The following is a 14,512-nucleotide window of genomic DNA, read 5'->3' on the forward strand; positions in this document are numbered from 1 at the left end:
GAAAATTGTAAGTGGTGATTGCCGTTTCCAGCCCCCTCCAGCTTTTGGCATTTTTCGAGGTGGCTATGCTCAGTGCGCCTTCCTATGTAGCATCACGACATATTGCAGTGTGCTGGAAATTTTCTTTAGTGACCCAGCACTGGAGGCTAGGTTTGCTCTGCCAGATGCAGGTGAAGTTGTGACTGTTTGCTGGTTTAAGTTTTGCTAGACCTTTTAGCAGCTGGGCAGTGTCTGTGCCAGCTGTGCTAAAGTCATTTCTTGCAAGGATTTCACCCAGCAGCACCTTTACAGACCAGTAAGGGCAGCTGCTGCTCAAAACCCACAACACGTTTTGCAATCTGAAGCAGAGGGAAGAAGGTAATCAGATTCAGAAAGTGCTGAATATTTTTAATGAACGTATCTTAGCCTTTCAAAGAAACAGAATAAGGAAAAAGAATTTGGCAAAGGTGGCTTCTAGGCAGCCTCAGGTTTAGCCAAGTGAATATGGCCTTGAGGAACACTGTGGTGTGACCTTGAGGAGGTGGAAGCAGAGTCTGAATGTAGCTGGAAGAATCTGCATGATTTCTAAAAACTGATTATTATTTTTTTTTGTTACTGTTCAATTCCTCCTTTGTTCAAGCAAAGAGAATTCTCTTGTCCTTTGCAAGTAAGCAGCATTGCCCCAAATTACCTAATCATGACGGATGTGGCTTCTAAATGAAGCAGGTCCCTGGGCCCTGATCTTCACTGACTTCTGGGGTCATAAATGATAACAGCAATAATAAAAATAAATTGGTGTGTTTCTCTGTCTGACTCTGTTACTGGCTATTAGACACAGCGACTGAAATTATTAATTTCATTGCTCTCCTCTTTTCAATTGTCAACTACGTGTTTATGTTCCAGGAATTTTTACAAACTAATCCTCCTTGTCATTGGCAACAGTTTGGCTGGAACAAGATGAGCAAAGGGGGATCCTCATGGGGAAGCAGGATGACAAGCGTCTGCATCACCTTGTCCTGGTGCAGCTGGTGGCAATGTCATTTGCCTGGGTGAGTGCCCTTGGGGCTGGGAACAGGCAAATTCCTCCAAAGTAAGAGCTCAATAATGAAATAATTGGACAAGATATGGATTTATTATGTTCTCTTATTACTGAAACGTCTTGCAATGGTCTCTTCTGCCTATGACCTTCCTCGCCAGCAGAAAGACTGCATTTCTTTGCTAGGTTTGTTTATATTGGGCAGTGGGTTCGTGCTGATGGTTCTTGCCCGACCTCCTTAATCCTAGTTATGCAGTTCTTTAGGGCATTGTCTTCATTTTCAAGATTTTTGAACCTTACCCCTGTTTCTTTCAATTCAAGTCCAAATCCCACAGGAGACATTAGAGAGACAACAGAAATGAGTTAAATGTGAAATGCTATCAATGATTTTTTAAGCAAGCTGTGGTTTCTCTGCAGCGTCATGCATTGGATTTTCATTCTCCGTAGTTAGCTCCAAACTACCAAGCTGCCCGCGGCAGCAGCTGGGTATTACATCCATTTCTCACATTGGGCAAGGGCTGTGTGTTGTGCCCACCATCAAATCCTTTTCCGATTTAATGCCTCAAGCTCAGTGCCTCAGACAGCAAGGAGTATTTTCTAAAATTGGGCAACCACCGTAGTGAGAAGGTGATGCTGCATTGGACACAGACGCATTTCCGTCATACCTCTTGTGTTTTCCGTGTTGCAATGGCCATGCCTACATGGCAGGTTAGCATCTTCCAGGTACAGGATGAAGCTGGTCTGTGCCTGCCCTGCAATGTAGACATTCTCATTAGCGGCTGCTGAGAAATTGATTACTGCATGGGTTTACTCATCTGCTCTTCAATTTTCTGTTCCTTCCAGCAGGTTCTGGGAATTTTGGTAAGATTCCTTCACAGTGTAATGCTTTATTTTAAAACTGGTTTTGTCATTTGGCAGTTTTAAAATAGTTTGATTGCATTTGAATGAGCCAGATACCTATATATATATATATATATATATATACACACACACACACATCTCTATATATCTAATTATGGGTCTTTGTTCCTGCTTGTTGATGGCCCTTCTGCTGTGTGATATTCAGGGCAGCGCCAGAACAGATAAGAGCCTTGTGCCCTTCAGCTGGAACAGGCATGAAGGGTGGGGGAGGATGTGACAGAGGTCTGTGAGGTCATGAGAGATATTGGGAGTATAAATGAGTATTATGCTATCTCTGTGCTTTTTTTCTTACACCTTTTCCCTGTCTATCACTACATCCTTGCTCCATTCCTACACTCTTCCTGCAGCGTTTGCTGTTAGCTGTTGCTGGGAGCTGGGTGGTGATTATGAAGGACCTTTGCTCTGATGCAGTGTGTCCATCTGACACTTAATGTTCTTACGGATACAATACTGCAACACATTTTTTTTTTTCACGTTTGTGAATTAAGACCATGTTCCAAACCAGGTGTCCCCATGCAATCAACAGAAGCTACCCATTACAAGGGCATGTAGCAATAGGACACAGGGGAATGGCCTTAAGCTGGGAGAGGGGAGATGCAGATGAGCTGTGAGGCAGAAATTGTTCCCCGTGAGGGCGGCGAGGCGCTGGCCCAGGCTGCCCAGAGCAGCTGTGGGTGCCCCATCCCTGGCAGTGCTCAAGGCCAGGCTGGATGGGGCTGGGAGCAGCCTGGGCTGGGGGGAGGGGGCCCTGCCCAGGGCACGGGGTGGGACTGGGTGGGCTTCAAGGTCCCTTCCAGCCCAAACCATTCTGTGATTCTGTGATTTGCAGCACACCTGGTACACTTGTTGCTATTTTTCAGGTAATGCAAGGCTTGTTTCTTTGGTTTGTTATGTTTTCTCTTGATTTGTTGTTATATCCTATTAGATTATTAATAGGTGCTTAACACGTTTTTGTTTGAAAAATCCAGGGAAACTGGAATAAAATTCTGACCCTTGGAAGACAAGGGAGGGTTTGATGTGCTCAGTGTCAGAATTTCTCCCCTCATCTCTGAAATGGGTTTTACAGCACTACGTTTATCCACTCCATGAGTTTTTGTGCATTCAGGATTTTTTTCAGTAAGACATGAAGAACTGATGGCAATTTTGTCAGTAGTGTGCTCTGCTCCCCAAACTGATGCTTTCTGTATGTACTCACTGCAAAATGAAACAGCACCTGTATCTGCTGCTGTGAGGAAAGCTCTTTTGAATGTTTATATTCAATATTAGCAGTTTATTTCATGTTTATATGTCGGCTCCTGCTTTAGGCCCTTTTGGGGTCAGTTGGTTGGGTTTTCTTTGATTATTCCGTGCAAAAGTGGAATTCCTCTAAATGGTATCAAAAAGGCAAAGCCCAAAGCCTGCCTTGCATCAGCATTGCTCTGCAGGTCCCTCTGGAAGTGTTACAGTAAAGCCTTTCCCGAGCAGAGCCAGACCACTGAATATTTAATGCTCTTTGTTAATACTTTCTCATTACATTTCAATTTAGATATAAAAAAAAAGAATCATTGAGGCTCACATTTGACTTAGAAATAAGCAGATCTTGGAGTACCTGCTGGGCTTCTTATTGAGTGTGGGATTTTCAGTTGTTGCATCACTGACTTGAAAGTCAACACAATTACACTGTTAATAGGTTTTCTACTCTTTGGTCACAGGCACACTTTTGAAAATTACATTCTTGAGCTTTACACCACTGAAAACGTTCACTGTCTTTTGAAACCAAAGGTGATTCTGTCTGTACATAGCAGAATGTAATGAATATATATGCGAGCAAGCAAGAATAACTTTTCTGACAAAGCAGAGGAATTAAAACACCAGCGTTGCAGGAACAAAACAGGGTGCCAGAATAAATTAAAGTATTATAGGAAAGGAAGCAAAATTCCCACCTTCCCACGCCTGAGACCAGCTGCACCGGCAGGAAACTGCCATCACCGAGGAAGCTTGTATTTATACGGATTTCAGCCTCTCTGGTGCAGTCAGCTCAGCAGCACTGCACTTTATCCTGTTAAGCAATATAAATTCTCTGGGCCTTTGCCTCAGTCAAAAGATTAAGCTGGGAAACAACAGGAGCGGAGACTTCAGAGTTTTCACGGGAGGGGAGAGTGCTGAGCTCAGAGCTCTGCAGACTGCATGGGATCACCCCGACACCCGAGCAGGCCTGTCCTGAGCTGGGGAGGGGGCGCCTGGTGCTCTGCTGTGCGTGGCCGGTGGCCTGTGGCCATCGCCCGTGCGTCTGGGCTGGCAGCATAGGCAGTGCCTGTGGGAACGTGTTTGAGGGGCGCTGCCATAGTGTAGAGTGTATGCACTCATTAAGTATTTACAAGGGTGCTAAAACATGTTTCCCCATTTGTTGTCTTGCTTCTGAGCTTTTTAAGGTGTGAATAAGCACTAAATATTTCTGTACTCTTTCCATGGCTCTTGGTATCTTTCCGTTGACTCCAGTGGGCTCTGACGAGAGCTTTTCAGTAAGAAGTGACACCTCCGTGTAATCTCCATCTCTCAGCAGCAGAGGCACAGTGATTCTTCTTGTTTTAAGTCAGTGAACTTTATAATGGGTGCTGTTTGGACAGTAGTCTCTAGCAGAAAAATAACTTACCTGATTTGAGACGGTTTTAAAATAACAACTAGGTTAATGGTGCATCTTGATTTTATTAAAATGTCATAGAATTAGTTTGAAATGCACCAAGGCAATGAAACTTTTGTGTTTAAAAGCCATTTTGTGATAAGACCCGAGAGGCACTGGACATCACTGTGGTCTCCTGTGGTGAGATCTCCCAGGTCAGGACCGCTTGCTCACCTGCTCCAGCCCAGTGCTTCTCTCTAGCAAATACTGCACCTGTGACTTTCCTCATTTCTGAGGTTCAGCTGCTGGATTGGTAATGGGGCTGAGGAGAGCAGTACCTGGGAGATTCCCGGAGCTGCCACAGCATTCCCATTCCTCCCCGACTGCCTCCAGCCACGGGGACAGGTTGGTGTGGTGTGGGTTGGGTGCATTCAGGTGCATCAGTGATGCTGGGGCCGAGTCCCAGCCCATGGCACCCCCTTACCTGAGTCCACTGGGGTTTGCAGCAGAAGGTCTTGTGGAGATTTCTATTTCAAGTGCAAAGTAGCTCTTGCAAGTTGGGCTTTGACATGATTTAGGATTGCCCATGAAATGTGGCTGTGTTTGAGCAGGCTGGGCTGGTCCAGCTGGAAAGGCTGGGAGGGTGAGGATGGCAAAGCTGCCATGCCTGCCCGGGTGGCAACAGGGAGCAGAGCAGGGCTTATCTGCCCTGGGCAAGAAAAGAGATTTAATTCACCCAGTGTGGGCGTTGTGTGGCTTTAAAAATGGGCAGGGGAAATCTTGGAAATAAGCAGGTTGCAAGAGGATAAGAGGGCTCACTGTAAAGCCTTTGTTACAGACTTAAACTACGCTGTAAGCATTGTTTTGAAGAAACATGCTTCATGTTTCAGAAAGTTGTGCTTGGGGTTAGTAACCTATTTGCCTGCAGCTCTGGCAGGTTGATGCCATCCTTGGATTACTGGCTTGGTGGCATTTACTTTGTTTCCCAAGCGTAACAGCTTGCTGTGGTGACAGCGAAGGTGCTGGGTACCTGCAGGGCACCTGCATCTCCAGCCCTGTGAGCGGGGTGGGGTGGTGGTGGTCCTGGCTGCCCCTGTAGAGGCCAGGGCTGCCAAACCTGCTGAGAGCCAGCAAAACTGCTCAGGTGCTCTGCCCCATCTCTGCTCCCCACACAGGTGATGCAACATCCCTTGGAGCCTGCCTCTATGAGCAAGGCAGTGGGTACCAGCAGCGGCACCCTCCTTAGGGGAGGGCACCATTTGTCATCAGTGTCTCACTTCTTTCTCCCCATTTTTCTGCCTACACATGGGAGTGCCGTGCTGGAGAGACATTTTCTCTCCCCAGTTTGGCGACACTTCCAGAAGGCGCCATTTTCATGCAGTGCTTTCTCTTGGGAATTACCACCTGCACTTGGAGGGTATGGGATGGATGGGAACAGATCCCTGCAGCAGTGAATTGCCTCTGGAACACTTCAGTTCTGCCTGGGAGGGGGCTGCAGGACCCCTCTTACACAGCTCCTTCTCCCAGGCACCTCCTTCCTGTTTCGAATAATTAGTTTGTATTTCTCTTATTTGGTGTGAATTATTGAGGCTGTTTGCTGTCATTTCATCATCATCAAAATAAATACCCTTTATTTTTTTTCTTTTCTCATACTGGTAAGTCAGAATTTGACAAGCAAATACAAGCAGATGGTTATTAGTGAAATATAACAGGAGGATTAATTCTTTTTATGTAGATTTTTACTGGGAAACAATCTTCTAGAGGGATGCCAGCTAAGGGAAATAGGCTACGGAGAGACTGGGGGGGGAACTGGTGTACCTGAACAGTGCCCACGGCAAGTGGGTCCTGCTCCATGGGAACCTGCCGGGGTTGCTCTGCTGAAATCTAAGTTACTTGGTAGCAAAATCCATCACATGACTTGTAATTGCTAATGCTCAGTAGGGAGCTTGGTTAATTATGACCCCAACAGGTTTTGTATGTAGCATTAATGAAAGTATTGTCTTTACGCGTGTGAGTACATGGTGATGGTGGCCTGGCTCGTCCTGGGTACCCTTTGCTGGGGATGAATGGTCAGTGTTCTGACCCAGGGCGTGGGAGGGATCATGCTTAGGATGAAGGGTGATGGTTCACTTTTATACGTTATTTCCTGTAAGGGATAAGGTGTGCAAACCAGGGGATGGATAGGCAAAATTTGAGTTTGTGATTTATTTATTTTTTTTAAAAAATTATTGCTGGGTGAATTATTTCAGGCAAAACAGGATTAATATTCTCAAAAATGCCTTCGGTCTATGTTCCTTTTTACCCGTCTAATCCCAACGGTACAGAAAGAATGCTTCAGTTGAATGTGGCTTTCATAGTTTTGAAGCAAATACATAACTACAGGCAAATATGAGCTATGTCATAAAAGGTGAGAAAAAGTGAAAAAGGTGAATGGAATAGGGGTGGTATTAGATATATGAAAAACATTAATTTTTTGAAATTAGAACCTTGGCTTTTTTTTTCCACTGCTGAACAGGACGGCGGTGCAGGCTGGGTTGTCGCTGGGCGCTGGAGCATCCTGCCTAGCACCTGGTGTGGTGGCTGGTGTCAAGAGGGGAGCACCACGGCCGTGGCTGCCGTTTGGCTGAACTGACTGGCAGCAACCAGTGGTTGCACTTGGCTGGGCAGGTGGATGGATGTGGCTGTTTCCTGCCCTGGTCCAACCCTTACATCCAGAATTTCCGAGCTCGCTTGCAGTGAAGGTGAAGCCTTTCTGTGGCTGTACATAGTGGTGGGAGCTCTGCAGCCAAGATGTTGCTTGGCTGTGGCCACACGGCATCCACGCAGGTGAGCGCAGGGGTAACTGTCTTTGGTGCACAGCATCGTGGCTGGCAGAGCATTCCCTGCCCTGCACCTCAGTCTGTAAAGCCCAGCATCAGGGGAGCTGGTAACTTCACAAGCAGCCAGAGACCTTCGTGAGCATTTCAGGCAGTGTCGCACTGCAGCACCCAGCCCTTGGCATGGTGGTGGCCCTCCATCCCTTCACTGCAAGAAACATAATTTCCTATTTTATCGTTTGTTTCTCAGTAAATGTTTTGGTCGTGTAGTTGAATTTTAGAAATTCTTACAAACGTTTTCCTGATTGATTCCCTCGTAGGCTGAGAGCCTCGCTGTGTTGGCTCTGCCTGCAATGTGCCGCTGCTCTCAGCCAGGCGTATTGTGCTCTTATGGCTGACGCCGTTCGTGAGGCAATCTTACAAAGCCATTAATAAAAACGAGTCTGAGATATATTTAGCTAAAATAAATATGAATGACAAACTCTGCTGTTCAATAATGCATTAAGAGCTTTTGTCCCATGGCATAAAGAGTAGCTTTGCAAGAGGCAAATGCATTGCAGGAAGAAAAGCTATGGGAGTGTCATTTAGTGCCCATAAAGCTCAACAGAGAGACTTGTAGTGACTTCATTGGGGTTAAGGTTAGGCCCATGCTGTGGATATTTTCAATGTGGATACATAATAAATTATCTGCCCCCTGTTCTTTCGGGTGCAGTGCTGTTAAAGGCTCCTTGAATCACACTGAGGACAGTCAGGCTTAAACCTTTGCCAAACTGTCAACCTAGCTTTAAGATAAATTTGGAAGTGCCGTGGCTTAGTTAGAAAAGGTAAGAACTAAAATGTAACAGCAGGAGCAGGAGACCTCCACTGCTGTAGCCAGCTGTGGTGCGGTCCAGGACCGGTGTCACGTTATTTTGCTGTGGGCAGCATGACTTCCACGAGCGTGGGTTGTTAACATCCGTGTGCTGTGTAACGGAGTGTTGAGTTCTGATGGATCTGCTGAGGCACAGAGTAAACGTTTATAAAGAACAGTTTTGTCCTGAAAATCTGTCCCATCCCATCCAACTGGGCCACAAGCATCAGCAATGTATCTGCTCCCTTTCCTGACGTGTGTTTTGGCCACAAGAAAGTAGAGGAGGGAGCTAGCAACAGTGATCTGTCTGTGTGGTACACGGTAAAAAAAGAAATAATATTTAAATACTGTTTGCTAGAAATAACAAAGGTGGAAAAGTTAATTGTCTGTTTTGGGAAAATTCTAGTAGCTAATTTAATTTAGTTCCTGGTGCACACCTGGGGACAGTTTCTTCTAGAGGTGAAGTACAGTTGGTCAGTTATACAATGGGGAATTGCTCATCTCCTTCTTCAGGTGCTTAAGTGACAGCATAAAAATGCCAATTCAGACATGCTGGGTGATGGGGTTGTCCATTATAACCATTACCAGTTCAGCCAGTGTGGCTGTAACCATTCCCAGTTTGGCCAGAGGGGCCATGGGACCTGGTCACCCTGAGCTGTCCTTGCTTGGGAGTGATGAGAGGAGCCGTTCCCCAGGGCTGAAGCTGATCTTGCCCTGCCAGCCCTGGCTCCAGCTGTTGGCAGGCTGAGCCCCCTGCTCATGATGGGGAGGTTTTTGCTGCAGGAGGGTTTGCTGCCCTGAGGGAGTGACTCCAGTGCAGGAGCTGTGCCCGGTGTGGTCCTCCTGCTCTGCTCCTGGTGATGCACAGCCATTCCTGAGGTAGGGCTTGGCAGCGTGGCTGTGGGGATCAGCAAGCTGGAGGTGGGCATGTGGAGCCCCCAGACCCCCGTGCACAGGGGCAGGGGAGCCCCAGGCACCTCAGCTCTCCCCTCTAGATTCCATCATCAGACGTGCAAATCAGCGTCTGCTCATCAGGGATGCATATCAGGGCAGCGTATCACTTGCAAGAGGATCTTCAGATTTCTGAACCTTCTGCTCATCTGCTTTTGTCCTCCTTTGTCCTTGTAAAGTCCTTTTGCAGTTAAATTGAAATGTAGGTTGCTTGTGTTTGTAAGCGACAGTAAAATGCATCTGCGCTGAAATAATCTTAAAAATGGACAGATGTTCTCAAAACGCACGACTTGCTAGTCAGGCCTCCTTGGCTCTAACAGTAATCAGAAACTTCGTAGAAAAGATCACTTTTATCCTCCCCCCCCCCCCCCCCCCCCCCAGTATTGTTTTATTGTAAAATTTGCCTAAACCTAATCATAAAATGCCTAGAGAGTGGGTGGGTGGGTGTTAGGTTCTTTATGGCTCTTGTTTAGGTGTTGTTCCAGCTCAGGGTATGTTCAGTTCAGACTGAAAGCTTATATTGCATCATGACATTAAACTCAATCCATAGAGTTTTATTTGTATTCCAAATCCATCTATTGCAAAGACTGTTTCTTATGAGCACAAAGAACTAGAAAGCATAAATATTTATTCGTTAAAGGTTAAGGTTGCCTTAAATCACGTGAGCTTATTTGGTGAGCATCAGATATAATTAAACTAAGCAGTTGAACTTGATCTGCATGTGTGAAATAAAGTATATATGTATATGCTTGATTCCAGTATCGATGGAAGCTGTGAGCTAATTGCTTCCATCACATCAAAAGATGCACTGATAATTTTATTGTTTCTGGATGTGATGATAAATCAACATAAAGAAGCAGTTGAAGTTATATAATGGCAAGTCATGTTTCAACACGCAGCATACACTGTGGTAACAAAATGAGCAGAGCTCATCTCAAACAATATATGTCTAACTATAGGGGGATAATTAAGCACATTATGAAAATTGTTCCAATTTTGGATATAGAGAATTGCTTGTGTACCAGAACTCACCTGCAATGTGAGCTTACATCTGCCTGGTGTCCCTGTAAACCTCAGAATTTGGCTGTGAACCTTCAGGCATCTGCAGGGGCCCGTCTGCGGTTCATACGGTGTGCGGCCAGGGCCACGCTGCCGCAGGCTCCTGCAGGCAGTAGGACTGGTGGCATTTTTGGAGCCAGGTATGATTTTCTCCCCTGCACGATAATGCAGCCCTCGCTAGATGGTGGTGGTGTGAGTTGTGATGCCTGCTCATGCTTGGGGACAGGTTTTGGATCAGCTCAGCGTTTCTCAAAGAGCTTGCTCACAAAGTGTGGAGCTGCCCGAGGACAGCCTGTCCCCTGGGGAGACCTTCAGCAGCCTGAAGGGGATGTGGACCAAGCCTTTTTGGTGGCACAAGTTCTGTAGATGTAGACCTTAAAGCACAAACTGGAGGTTCCCAGTCATGCTCTCTCTAGTATTTTTAGATTCGTGATCTTTAAGGATGGTCATTTCGGATAAATTCAGAATAGCTGCATAGCCTTTTCCAAGTATATTGTTGTAGGTAGCAAGGTATTCATGTGCAGATACCTCACCGAGACTAGATGATGAAATACCATTTCAGTCTGTCTCTGATCACTCTGATGGGCGAGTGCCAGGAGGACAGGTCCAGGCTCTTCTCAGCGGTGCCCAGCGACAGGACAAGGGGCATCGGGCACAGGCTGCAGCACAGGGGCTTCCATCTGAGCGTGGGGCAGAACTTGTGCGCTGTGAGGGTGAGCACGGGCACAGCTGCCCGGAGAGGCTGTGGGGTTCTCCTGCTCTGCAGACACCCCAACCCGCCTGGACGTGGCTCTGTGCAGCCTGCTCTGGGGGACCCTGCTCTAGCAGGGGGTGGGACGGGGTGGGCTCCAGAGGGCCCCTCCAGCCCCCACCATGCTGCGATTCTGAGAAAGCAATAGGATGAAAGTGTCCTTTTTGTTGGCATTAAAATTAATTTGAAAAGCCAAAGAAAACCAAATAACTTTTGCTCTATAAAATAATATTAATGGAATTAATTATGTAGTGATGTGCATCTAAGTTACAGACATTAATTCTAGCTTAAGAAATGGTCTCCAAGGGTATGGAAATCAGAATTTCAGTCTATTCATGTGTGTGTCCTGCTGGGCATCTCTGTAAAACTGGAGGGGCTGCTGTGAGTTGCTGTTGCATGGGCTGCTCCATATAATCAGAGGCACCTTAGATTTCAGTGTTGGAATTGATGTTTCCTCAGCATTTCTTTATATCCAGAGAGCTCATGAAAGTTAATAGTTTTGCCAGGGGCTTTGAAAGAAGCAGAAAAAAAACCTGTCATTGCCTCAGGTCCGAACATCGTCTCAAGCTGGAAAATGGTTCACTGTCTTGTTTAGAGATGGCCAAGTTACAAGTGCCTCCAGTTACTTTATTGTGCTGTAGGTAGCACAACAAACATCACACTGACCTGTTCCTCTTCTGTAAATGCTTTATTTATCATTCTTTCTTCAAACCAAGTATGCATTTATCATAGTACCTTGCAGGGTAATTTCTTTATCATGCTCATGATTGTGTCTTGCAGGAATTTCTCTTATCCTGCCTTAATGGTGGGGTGAGGGGGAAAAAAAAAAAAAGAAAGAAAAATAATAAAATGTTTCCTTTTCTGGTGTTTTTCCTGCCACTGCTTGCAATTCATCTTCCCTGTGCCCCCGCAGGTAGCCTGTGCTGCCATTGCAGGGGGCATCGTCAGCAGCTGGTTCTGCTATCATGGGGAGGAGACCACCAGGAGAATGGCACAGGGCTGCTTAGCTGCGATAGTTAGTGGCTCACAGAGCTCTTGTTGTACTGTCTCTCCTCTCCCACCTGCTCCATTGATGTTAACAATCTAGAAGCACCACTTGGTACCCATTTTGCTTTGTTCTAGACTGCCACAGGTCCCTGGAGGGCTCTCACTCACCAGGTCAGATGGGGCATCACGCCTGGCCAAGCACATACACATTACAGCTTAAGAAAATCCATGGTTTGTTTATATATTTTTCTGTGTGCCTTAAGACCATGTCGTCTTCTCCGTTCTCTGTCCTGTACGAACCTCCACTGTGCCCGGAAGGATGAAATAGCATTGGCACTGTCCTTTTGTTCCCTCTTTTCTGCCCCTTCCATTAGCTGGCTGGCATGACAGTGGCTTGCTAATTAATCCTGGGCCTAGGAGGGATGTATGCCAGGTGCAGGTGAAGGGTAGGAAGAAGCCTGTAAAAATACTAAATGTGCTTCTAATGTTCTTGAGATTTTCACAAAATAAAAACGTAGAGATATGATATACTGATGTGCAGTAGCTGTGGGGCTGTGGGTTCTTGCTCTGTGTGTGCGTATACATGCACAGGAAGATGTTCCTGTGTGTATGGTGCAGATGATTGTTTGCAAAATACTCATCAAAGGTGACCTTCCAGTTGTCTTGAGGCCTGACCCTGTGGCCACAAAGCCCAGAGTTCAGGGCTTGCTCTGAACAATGCTGCCAGTTCCAGAAGGGAGGTGTGCTCTGTTCATGCATTGCTCTGAGTTGTGAGGGTCTGCAGGTCCTCTGAGGGGAGGAGATGAAGAGGAGGTTAATGGGGGAACCCCTCCCCAACTGATTGGCGCTAATCATCCTTTTCCCCTTGTTCCTCTGGAAGTATTGCAGCTGTCCTCCCATTTGTTGCATTCAGCACGTTGGGAAACTTGTTTCTTTTTCCCTGCTGGATGGGGATCATGGTTTTCTGAGGTGTTTGATTTACATTTAAAATTAATAAATCATCCCTTACCAAGTAATGTCGCTAAGATACCCTGGCTCATAACAAGTTGGTATTATGCAGATAGATTATTGAACATTCAATGAACTTGACAATCTGGCCCCAGCTCCTCAAGCTTCACAAACCTACTTTTCCCTAAGATTGTTAGCATAGCTTTACTTTTCCCCGAGTAGTTCTTTAGCTGTGATAACCCTTTATATGAATATGACTTTCTAATTTTATAAAATGTTATCTTTATCATAAGATTTATTACTTTATATCCATTTCTGTTGTTGTAAAAGATCATTAAATAATTGGAAGTTGATGAAAATTATGTACTACGATTTAAACTGCCCTTCACCTGTCATGAGAATGGATCCCACAAAGTCCAGTGATAGCCTGAATTCCAGCCTGCTTCAGGAACACATACTTGATGGTAAGAGAAGTGCATTAAAATGGCAGCTTTGAAAACATGCTGGCTAGGAAAGAAAACAGCCCCACCATCGCTGGAATTGTATTTCTGTAGAGAATGTCACCAGGTCCGGGTAGAAGACGTGGGCTTTCCCGGTTGCAGTAGTAATTGTGGACTTATTGCTTCCTGTTGGGTAAAAGCAGATGTTTATCATCGCTTGGACCACCAAGAAATCCTTTTAAATGGCACTGTTAGCTTCACTGTTAGTTTGCAAGAGAGACCTTTCTATGGTGCAGAAAGCTCTGGGCTTCGGGCCCCAGGGTGAAGTCAGAAATAGATGGATTTGCTGCCGGGCAGTCTCTAAATGGTGTAAACTGGGTTTTCTTTAGGCTTTCTCTAGTCCCAATTTCTACTTTCTTCTTCATTTGAACAATCTACTACAAAATACTCAGATTTGTCTTTTCTTGGAGAGTTTATGGCTTCCACTGCTGTCACCTGGTCACTGGGGTGGAAGTCAAGGGGCTGGAGGAGGGAAGAGGGAAAATCACTGTGAATTTCATGAGGCGCATTTTATTTTACTCATACGGGTAATTCAGATTATAGTCGATAGAATATATGTCTGCCTAACAGCAAAATGCACGCTTCATTAGCATAATTAGCATTATCTTTACTATTGTTGCCAAAATGCCCTCCCTGTGGATGCAGCACGCCTTTGCAGGAGCCGGTAAGCGGGTGCGATGCCCAGGTGTGGTGGGAAGGGGCCGGTGGCCCTGCCTGGCTGACACCCAGCCTGGGCAGCGCAAGAGCACCCGCTCCTGCTGGCGCCAGCCCAGATGGTGCCAAGGCTCCAGTTTCAAAGAAGAGAAAGTGACCTTTTTCATGATAAAATGCCGTTAGAGTTGCATTCAGAAAAGCGACCAGTGCCCCCACGCTGGTGAGAGTTACGTTTCATAATCTGCTTTGGCACCTGGAACCGAACAAAACTTGATGAAAAGGTTTATAGCGTGCTGGTGAGTTTTCAAAACAGAGTGAAGGTTTCAGAAATGATCCATATTACTGCAAAATGCAGGGAAGCTGGGATGAGGGCTGTTTGATAGCACAAGAATAGTGAGCGAAACAAAAGGACAGTGAATTCTGCAGCTTGGATCATGCTTGGGAAATAAGATGTTATTCCC

General features: G+C 46.0%; 1 protein-coding gene across 1 annotated transcript in view; it reads left to right on the plus strand.

Annotated features, from left to right (window-relative positions):
• The window catches only part of TCERG1L (transcription elongation regulator 1 like), a 104,420-nt gene that overhangs the window by 45,993 nt on the left and 43,915 nt on the right, over positions 1-14,512 (plus strand). The window lies entirely within an intron of this gene.

The sequence above is a fragment of the Falco peregrinus genome, chromosome 1 (genome assembly GCF_023634155.1).
Source record: "Falco peregrinus isolate bFalPer1 chromosome 1, bFalPer1.pri, whole genome shotgun sequence".
Classification (NCBI taxonomy): Eukaryota; Metazoa; Chordata; class Aves; order Falconiformes; family Falconidae; genus Falco; species Falco peregrinus.